Consider the following 9,060-nt stretch of genomic DNA (forward strand, 5'->3'; position numbering starts at 1 on the left):
TTCTGCAGGTCCATCTCTCAGTTATGATCCAGTGTCTTCACTTGGTTTGTTTATGAACTTTTCTGTCCAGTTCATCTTACTAAAGAGCACTCAGTCCTGTTGTCATTTCTGATTGAAATACACTTCTGTTATATTTAAGTTTAAGTTAATTTAAACCACTTTATTTATATAGGTAAGGACAACAGTCATGACTAAATGATAAAAATGTTCAAATTTAGCGAGATGAACCTGGGATGCTGTCGCTGAAACTGAATCTCCTTACTGTAGTACACTGTCTTTGAACCTAACATGACTGCTGCACAGCTGCATATCAAAGTACAGTAATTCATCGCCAGTGGGATTATTTTGTATAAGCTATCACTTTCTTAAGTTATTGTCTGTATTGTAAAACTGTTTCTTACAATAGCATCAAATGGTTGTTCAGGAAGGCATACAAATGATATTTTTATGGCACTGATACAAAATACATAGCTAAAAATAATGTATTGCAGTTTTTTTGTATAGCATTTAAAGCAATCTTCATATAAAGCTAAATGCTTTCTCTGCCTGGTGATGCATGGGGATAGTATATCGCATTATGTCACTTATGTATTTGATCTGTGAGGATTCTGTATTTGAAATTTAAAAAACGTGTATTTCAGTTATTAGTATGATTGTCCATAGCCCACTTTTCAGTACATCCCTGCTGAGAGACACTCCTGTGTGGCACCAGTATGCATGTTGTTAATCTTTCTCTGCCTGTCTTTTTCTCCTGCATATGTAACACATAGTTACTGCAGTTCCAAAAATTTCGAAGGATTTGGTGGTTTTAATCTTTTTTGCAGCCCCTTTCCTCCTCAATAAATCCCCTCCATTTTGTTAATGAAGTCTCCATCACAGTAATGAAGCCTGAAGTAACTGTGACACATCTGACTCTCTCACTGTGTGTGTGTGTGTGTGTGTGTGTGTGTGTGTGTTGATAGGATGCAGATCTGTGTTTTCTATGCAGGTGAGAATATGACAAAGTGTATAAGTCACTGCCAGCTTGTTTGTGCAAATAAAAACCTCTGTATTTACTTTATTTGCCCCTGCAGGTGCTTAGTTCTAACTGTAAGCACTTAAAGGTTTATATTTGTACTCGGTGTTCGTTTTATAGATTCAGTGCCCCCTCACCTTATTTAATCTCTTTTTCTTAATGTGTTTCATACAGTTTTACATTATTAAAATTGTTAATATTACTTTTTGATTTTATTTTAATTTATTTCGAACATGGGATAAAGGAAACAGAGAAATTATTATACAAAAGCAGACTGAAAAAAAGATGAAAAAAAAGAAAAACATAAAGCAAAAGAAACGGTCAAACACATAATGACTTGTTTACATTTCCGAAAAGGCAGTGAGAAGAAGTACTCTGCTTGTTCCTATGTGTGTGAGTTTCCGTAGTGGTTTGTTAGTACTGTACAACATTACTTGACAATTAATACCGTTTTTTTTTAATCTCCTATTCTCCCAGTACCATGTGAGGCATGTGCCACGGTGTACTGTATCAGATGCACAGACACAAGGTTAAAAGCAAACACTTTCCCTCTAAATGAGTTCCACCTGATAGTTACAAGCTTAGTCAAAGTGTTGATTCTTCTATTCAGAGCTCAGGAGAGGACAGTAAACACTGGCACACATTATTTGGTCTAAATGTTGATCCAAGGCGGTGTTAGCCATTCTTAGGACGTCCAGAGCCGGCCAACATACTTCAGTTAGCAGTGCTGACAACCATTCAGTTTGTTAAGTCAGCGTTAAGCTCCCGTCGTTATGAGTCAAGCTGAACTCTTGACTGAGCATCCCGACTGGAATTCTCTTCATTCTGTCACTCATTCTTCCACAGCAGCAACAAACCGAGGGCTTCAGGTAGAGAATCGGAGCTGCTGAATGGTCTCGGAGAGCAGCTCCGAGGATGTATTTAGATGTGCTGCAGCTGTATTGAGATGTACTGAGCCGTATTAAGATGTAGGGACGGAGTATTGAAGCTGCATTGAGAAGCACTGAGGTTGAATTGAGATGTTTTGAGCCATATTTAAATTTTACTGAAGCCGTATTGAAGCTGTATTGAGATGTATCAGAGCACAGCTAATTGAAGCTGAGCAGCAGAGAATGTTGTGCTTTGTAGCTGGACGGGATTGTCCATGCTGCAGCAGCACGGCATTGTGGTCCAAAGGGATCCTCCATGCTATTGTGGTGTAAGGAGATTGTCCACAGTGGAAGGTAAGAAAAGGAGAAAAGCCATGAAGAGAAGGAGCACTCGAGCTGCTAGAGGTGATGTAAGTCTGCCTGGTTGTGTGTTGTCTGTCTGAGCTCTCTGTCCCAATAGGAGAGCAGGGCTCAGATTAAATGTGTCCAGTGTGTGGCCCAGTACGGCCTCGCTGTGTGATGTGTGGCCCGGGCCAGCCTCTCTATTTAATACGTGGATCAGTTTGACCTCCACATTTGATGTGCAGAGCAGCCTAACCCTTCTTTTGTCCTGAAGAAAAGCCTCTAATACTGGGAGCAAAGACCTTTACAAGGCCCCGCTCAGGAGTTAGCGCGACACACCAAAACTCTGCCTAATGTTCACACTGAATGGCCATTTGGTTATCAGTCCATTAGGCAGTCCAACATTTCAATCAGTCTGGCATTTGAAAAATTCAGCAGCAACACACTGTCAATAAAGCATCAAAAGTTAATTTAGGAATGGTAGTTTGACAGCAGAACTCCAATGAAATGTGTGCCCAACAGCTTTTTAAAGAGCTTAAAACAGTCAGTCATCATCAGTCCTAAAAGTCTTAGCCTTCACAGAGCTTGCATGTTAACTCTATCGCTGTATGACAAGTAGCTCAGGTTTTTTTTTTTTTCAGAGGACGAATGTAATTTTAGTGTTTGTGAGAATAAATAAGTACATCTTACATCTTGGATTTCTTGGAGCTAGTGTGCTCTGCTTCTGTTTCGCAGGGCTTTGACAGGTTATTATGAGGAATTTGTAGGTCTGTAAGAATTTTAAAAATTGTCACAAGCTGTGTGATGTCACAAAAAGTGCTGAGAAAGTTCACATTTAACCCAGAGTGAAGCCCTTTCCTGCAGCACAGGGCATTTGAATTTTAATTGCTTCAACAGTAAGGACATCTACCATTTCAGACACATTAACCAAATTAAACAGAATAATTTAGGAAACTGAACACAGATTACTGTCTGACTTTTTTTTAACTTTACAAACTAGGCCTATAAAGTGTCACAACGATTGTCAAGCAGTTAAAGGCACGCCAGACTCTCCCTCACCTAACACTGAAGCTTCACACGCACGATCTCTTGCTCTCTCTGTGTCTCTCACCTGAGGGTGAAACTGTCAGGGGCTCTCCCTAACCTGACACTGAAGCGCCATGGCGCATGGTGTCTCTCTCTCTAGCCTGACAGTGTCTCTCTCCAACCCTCTCTAACCCACCATGTGCAGTGACGCCTATTGGGCCAGAGGGGGATGTGACCAATAAATCCCAGACTTTCATGCTGGAGTCCAGTGATCGATTTCCGTCTGAATGTGATGATTTTTTTTCTACACCTTACCATATGCCTCATTCCCCTAATTCCAACCATCGGTGCCACATGCATATTTGTTGATGTCCTCGCATTGGTTGACATCTTTATTTCAGATGCCACGTAATCCCACCATGTGCTTGTGTTGACATCGCGGTAGCGGCATCCCTGAATGCAAAGACCAGATGTTGAAGGATACCTTGAGCATAATATTTAGAGGCATAAGTCCCCTGCAAAGTGGCAATATTTTACGAGATGGGATGAGAACATGTTTTTTGAGAATCCTCAGCCTTGAATGGTATCAGCTAGGTGAAGTGATTTTATTTGTCACAGCAAAGAGTCAAGTGGAGGGAGATTGAGTGAGGAAATAATTGCTTTGATAGGATTCCTCCATTAATGAAACGATTCTCTATTGACAGTTGACAAGCATCCATTGTGATCAGAGCCTGTTGAGTTGTTATCAGAGGCTGCAGCTACCATCGCACTGAGAGTTTATTTATCGAGGCCTGTGTGTACAGTGGTCTCTGTGGAAAAAAAATCTCCCCCTGACTGAAATAAAGATGTCAAAGTGAATGAGACAATGAGCCGATTCCCATCTGCTCTGTGGTTTCATTTCAGTTTGCCTTTATCTCCATTCGTCTGTCTCTTTATTTGTCTGTGAAAAGGCAGAACGCGTCCCTGTCACAATCCCGTCCTGCTGTGATTACCATGCAAATGTATTTCATTAGGATGTAAATGATCAACATAATGATGATTTTTAATTAGAATGTAAATGATAATTATTTGTATGAAGATATCAGCAGCTGTGGGAGAGGACTGTGACAGCGAGCTGTTGTCTCTGACTGACTGACTGAATGGATGGATGGCTGCTCTTTCATTCGTCTGCTAACAGTATTCTGTTTTTTCCTCCTCTTTCATTTCTCCCTCTGGTTCTCTTTCTGTTCCTTCTGCCTGAGGTGTTAGGCACACACACACAAACACACATATATTCGAGGCTGACATTTTTGGGGAATCCTGTGGGTCACGGGATTCCTGTGGGATTCCCATGGGATGCCAATCAATTTCACTATTTATCACGTGAGTGGGATGGGACAGGAAAAATACAGTGTTGCGGTGAAGCCCAAAATTCATGTCGCTGCATGTTAAGTTAATATTAGACACAGTCAAACAGCGGAGGGGAGCTAATTCCTCTGGAGCTGTACCTGCTGATCATTTAACACATCGTCCCTCTTCAGCCCGGGTCGGACCTGGGGATGAACATCCCCATGTGACCGGCGGAGGCTTCATTGCCCACGGCCGCTATCAGCGACAATCTCAGCCGATAACGATTGTTTGTGAATTGTCCTGTCGCCGCTGATTAACAAAAAGTCATTGTAACGCCACCTGGTCCAACACTATAGCACATAATATTCACTTCAGTTTCAATCAGTGTCTGAATTTCTTCTTTGTGTAATGGCAGCACCACCCGTTCTCACATTGTAACGCTGCATCTAAATAAATGTATGGCTTATATCGTACAGACAAGGCTGTTCCTCAAACAAACTGATGAGGTGATCCTCTCTCTCCTACATCCAAAACTGACATAATGACCACGCATGGCTAGTGAGCTCTCTCACTTGCTATTTCCACCATGCTGCCATGTTACACTGGTTACAGAGAATGAGGATTATCCTTACAGTAATACATACTGTTAGCGTCTGTCAGCGTCTGTCAGTGTGTCCAAATGTTTATTTTGAAAGAAAGAACAACTGTCAATGGGGAAAAGGCAACGTCACACACCATCAGTCACACTGACCCAATATTAACTTAGTCAGTCAGTCAGTCACTCACTCACTCACAGCCAATAACACACACACACATGCTTGTCTGCTGCAGAGCCATGTACACAGCTCTGCTGTCCTGGCAGCGCCTCCCCATGTTTAAAAAGCCTGCTTATATGCACTGATTTTGGTGCATAAGGAGTATTAGAAATCCGTTTCTCTGCCAGGTGTGGTGCATCACCTTGTGCATACACACACACACACACACACACTCAGAGATGTATACACCATCCTCAAAGATACACCCAAATTTAATACTCTACAAATTCAGAAGTGAGGCACTGTTGAATAGAAAAAGACTTTTCATCGGCTCTCTCTCTCTCTCTCTCTCTCTCTCTCTGTTTCATTCATTCATTCAGCTCGTCATTTCTTTCTGTCTTCCATCGGCCAGCGGGTGGCTGCAAAATGAGAATGGGGTCAACCCCTCCTCATTTACCTAACAAAAGACTGGAAAAAAGAGAGAGAAAGAGGAGCTGACGGCTGTCACAGACAGAAAGAGAGAGGGGATCCAAGACAGATGACCTGCAGCTTCACTCTGAAAAGTTTCATTCCATTACATCTCACACAATCCACATCATGTCAGCACCTATCAATTACTGTCTGCATCAAACAGCACAATAGGAAGTCTAATCATCAAAGAGCATTTAGTGATGATCAATGATGGCTCCCTACCTTCCACCACTGAAACAAGAGGGATGACAAGATCATTAGGTTATTCTGGCCATAACGGGACTATGATTGTGTGTGTGTGTGTGTGTGTGTGTGTGTGTGTGTGTGTGTGTGAGTGTGATTGTGATTGTGATATTGTAGTATTTCTGAATGCCATTTGCCAGGTTATTGCCATTTTCCATCCATTAACCCCAGACATCAACCCTCAATTCACACTAGAGCTGCAACTAACAATTATTTTGATAATCTATTAATCAGTTGATTATTTTTTCAGTTAATCGATGATTCTGATTTAAAAAAATAAAAACAGAAATAATGATAAAATAAGCATTTTTTTCTCCCATCACTTTGTTCAAAAACGTCATTGACAACAGTGCTAAAAGTGCAGTGCATAAACAGGCGGTTGCTTTAACATCCCTGAGCTGTCAAAATAATATTAAATTATTAAAAATAACTACAAACATGAAACAATTCAAAAGCTAAATGTTGATAGCTTTTACAACATACCTTTACATTTCCTTACTTTAAAACTGAACATATGTCGTTTTTGTCAAGACTTATCCCGCCATTAAGCTCTCCTATTCCTCACTTTCGGTTTCGTTTCAGATGCTGCGTCATAACCGTCATGCTCCTGTGCCGTGCCATGTCACGTTTGCATATTTATTTTGCAGCTAACACACTTCCTTGTTTTGCATAACGTGAAGTGCTTCCAAACTTTTTTTTTCATATGAAACGTTCTCTCTGCCTCCGCCATGCCTCCTCAAAACACCGGCTTCTCCCATCTGCATATGACGTAAACAGTCCCGCGACATAGCGAGGGATGTAATAATCACGCAACACGACGAATCGATAATTTTATTCGTTGCCAACACATTAACACAACAATTATAATCGATTTTAGCGATTTGTTGTTGCAGCCCTACTTCACAGAATACCTCGCATCATTAGACGTGATGGCTGATTATATAGAAAGTTGATAGTAAATACACATTGGTGTGTGGCAACAAAAGCATGTTGGCGAAGGTTAGAGTAAGATTGTGGCTTCTGTTTTAATGTTTTATTAAAATTATATATCAAATCACTTGACTTTTTTATATTCCTATCACTCAGTAACTAGAGGTACATCATATGACAGAAAAGACTTTACAAGTCTTTACTCTCAATATTAATTTCATATATACGCATTTCCCGCTTTGTGACGCAGCATGATAAAGTTTTTAATGCAATTTATTAAATTTTGGAATAACCTCAAGAGGGGGAGTTGTGTTATTATGAGGTGTTACTGGTGGTCCCAGAGACCACTCTAGTCACGTTGCAAGAAGACAGTGTTGCTTCAGATCAGCTTCAGTGCTCCTTTTACTACATCCTCCAGCGCTACAGGAGGGATTAACAGCATCCTTCAAAAAGATAGTCCTCTATTTGAAGTTTTGATTATTTTGCTAAAGGGGTGCACACGTATTGATGAGCATTAATTCTTCAGAGAAGCAACAATTTGATTATGTTCACTCCCAGTACGTTCCAGCGACCGCACCTTGACGACTCTGCACCGCGTAGTGAATTTGGTGTTTGGTGCCACATGACTTGGGCTGCCCCTTTAAAGTTGGAGATTTGAATTCTCCTTCATTCCTGAGACCTGAGAGCAGTTGAGCTTGAGTCAAGCAGTTGTGTTTTTGTTTTTGTTTTGTCTCTGTGGTAATTTTGGACTTTTGTTGTGGAGTGAGCACTCTTCACTTTCACTATACGCTCTTAGTTACAAGCAGCTGCGTGCATATACCTCCGAGATAACACCATCATCTCTCCTCTGCTTAGAAGTGGTGAATTTAAATTTCGCTGCAACTTAATACGACATAATTCTGAGTCGGGTACAGCCCTACAAATGACACTACACATCGTGATATGGCCTATGTGTTATCAAGTTGCTCACTTTCCAAAGGGTTTTTTATTTGAATGCATCCAAAATACATACATGTAATCTGCATGCAGTTGGTCCATTTCTTTTCTCTTGAGATGGATAGCACTACAGCCTGTACTGTTTCAGGTTTGTTTTCCATAGCAAAAGCCTGAAGCTCTTAAGTTTCAGATGCTCAGGTAAGGTCCAAAAGGCCTTTGAGAGTCATGTCTGGGTCTCTCAGTGCTCTGCTCCAAAGACGTGATAGAGTTCAGTTATTAGATCTATATGTCTTACTAGTGCTGGGTGGTAAACTGGTTCATACGGTATGCTGGTATTAATTTTTCATGTGATATCAATTTTTCAAATACCGTCATACCACTACATAGCAGCGACAGCTGCTGAGGTGCAATCTTTGTTTCTTACTTATACAATAGAATATTTGAGATATTTTTCTTTAAATACTTAAATACTTTGAGTATATGTGTTTATTTTAGTTATTTATTAATTTGATATTGTTGCTGTCCATACATATGTTTAGTTTGCTTTTGATAATGTTCGATAATGTTGACATAGTTATCTGTTAGCTTGATTACTGTATTAACTGAATGCCACTGTCACACTGAATGTCCCCGCTGAGCCCCACTCAAACTTTAAAACTTTATATGGAAATTTAAAAAAAAACAGACTCGTCAAAAATATTGATATTGATATTGATTCAACTTGAAAAATTCTGATTCGGGTACTTCCCTAGTAACAAGAACTGTATTTGAAATAACTTTATTATGGAAACCCTCCCAGATCACTGGAGAAGACGAATACTTTACACTTTAAAATTAGAAACAGATTTACATCCCAGACACAATCTATTGTTCACTTTTTACAACCCAGCAAAGTGTTTGATCTGTGTCCAGTCTTTGAATAGTTTGTTTACTGTTAAACTTCTGGACAAAGGATCTTTGGAATTAAAACAAACTGAGACCCCCCCCCAAACAGACATAGTTTTTCACTTCAGAATCAGAGTTCATGCCAGTTAGGAGATCACATCCAGGTCAGGGTTTTTTACAATACCAAACACACGTCACCAGAATCCACATTCTGAAATTCTGTACAAATACTCCAGACTGGAGCTTTTGGAGTCTGCTG

Source organism: Plectropomus leopardus, chromosome 11 (assembly GCF_008729295.1).
Source record: "Plectropomus leopardus isolate mb chromosome 11, YSFRI_Pleo_2.0, whole genome shotgun sequence".
Classification (NCBI taxonomy): domain Eukaryota; kingdom Metazoa; phylum Chordata; class Actinopteri; order Perciformes; family Serranidae; genus Plectropomus; species Plectropomus leopardus.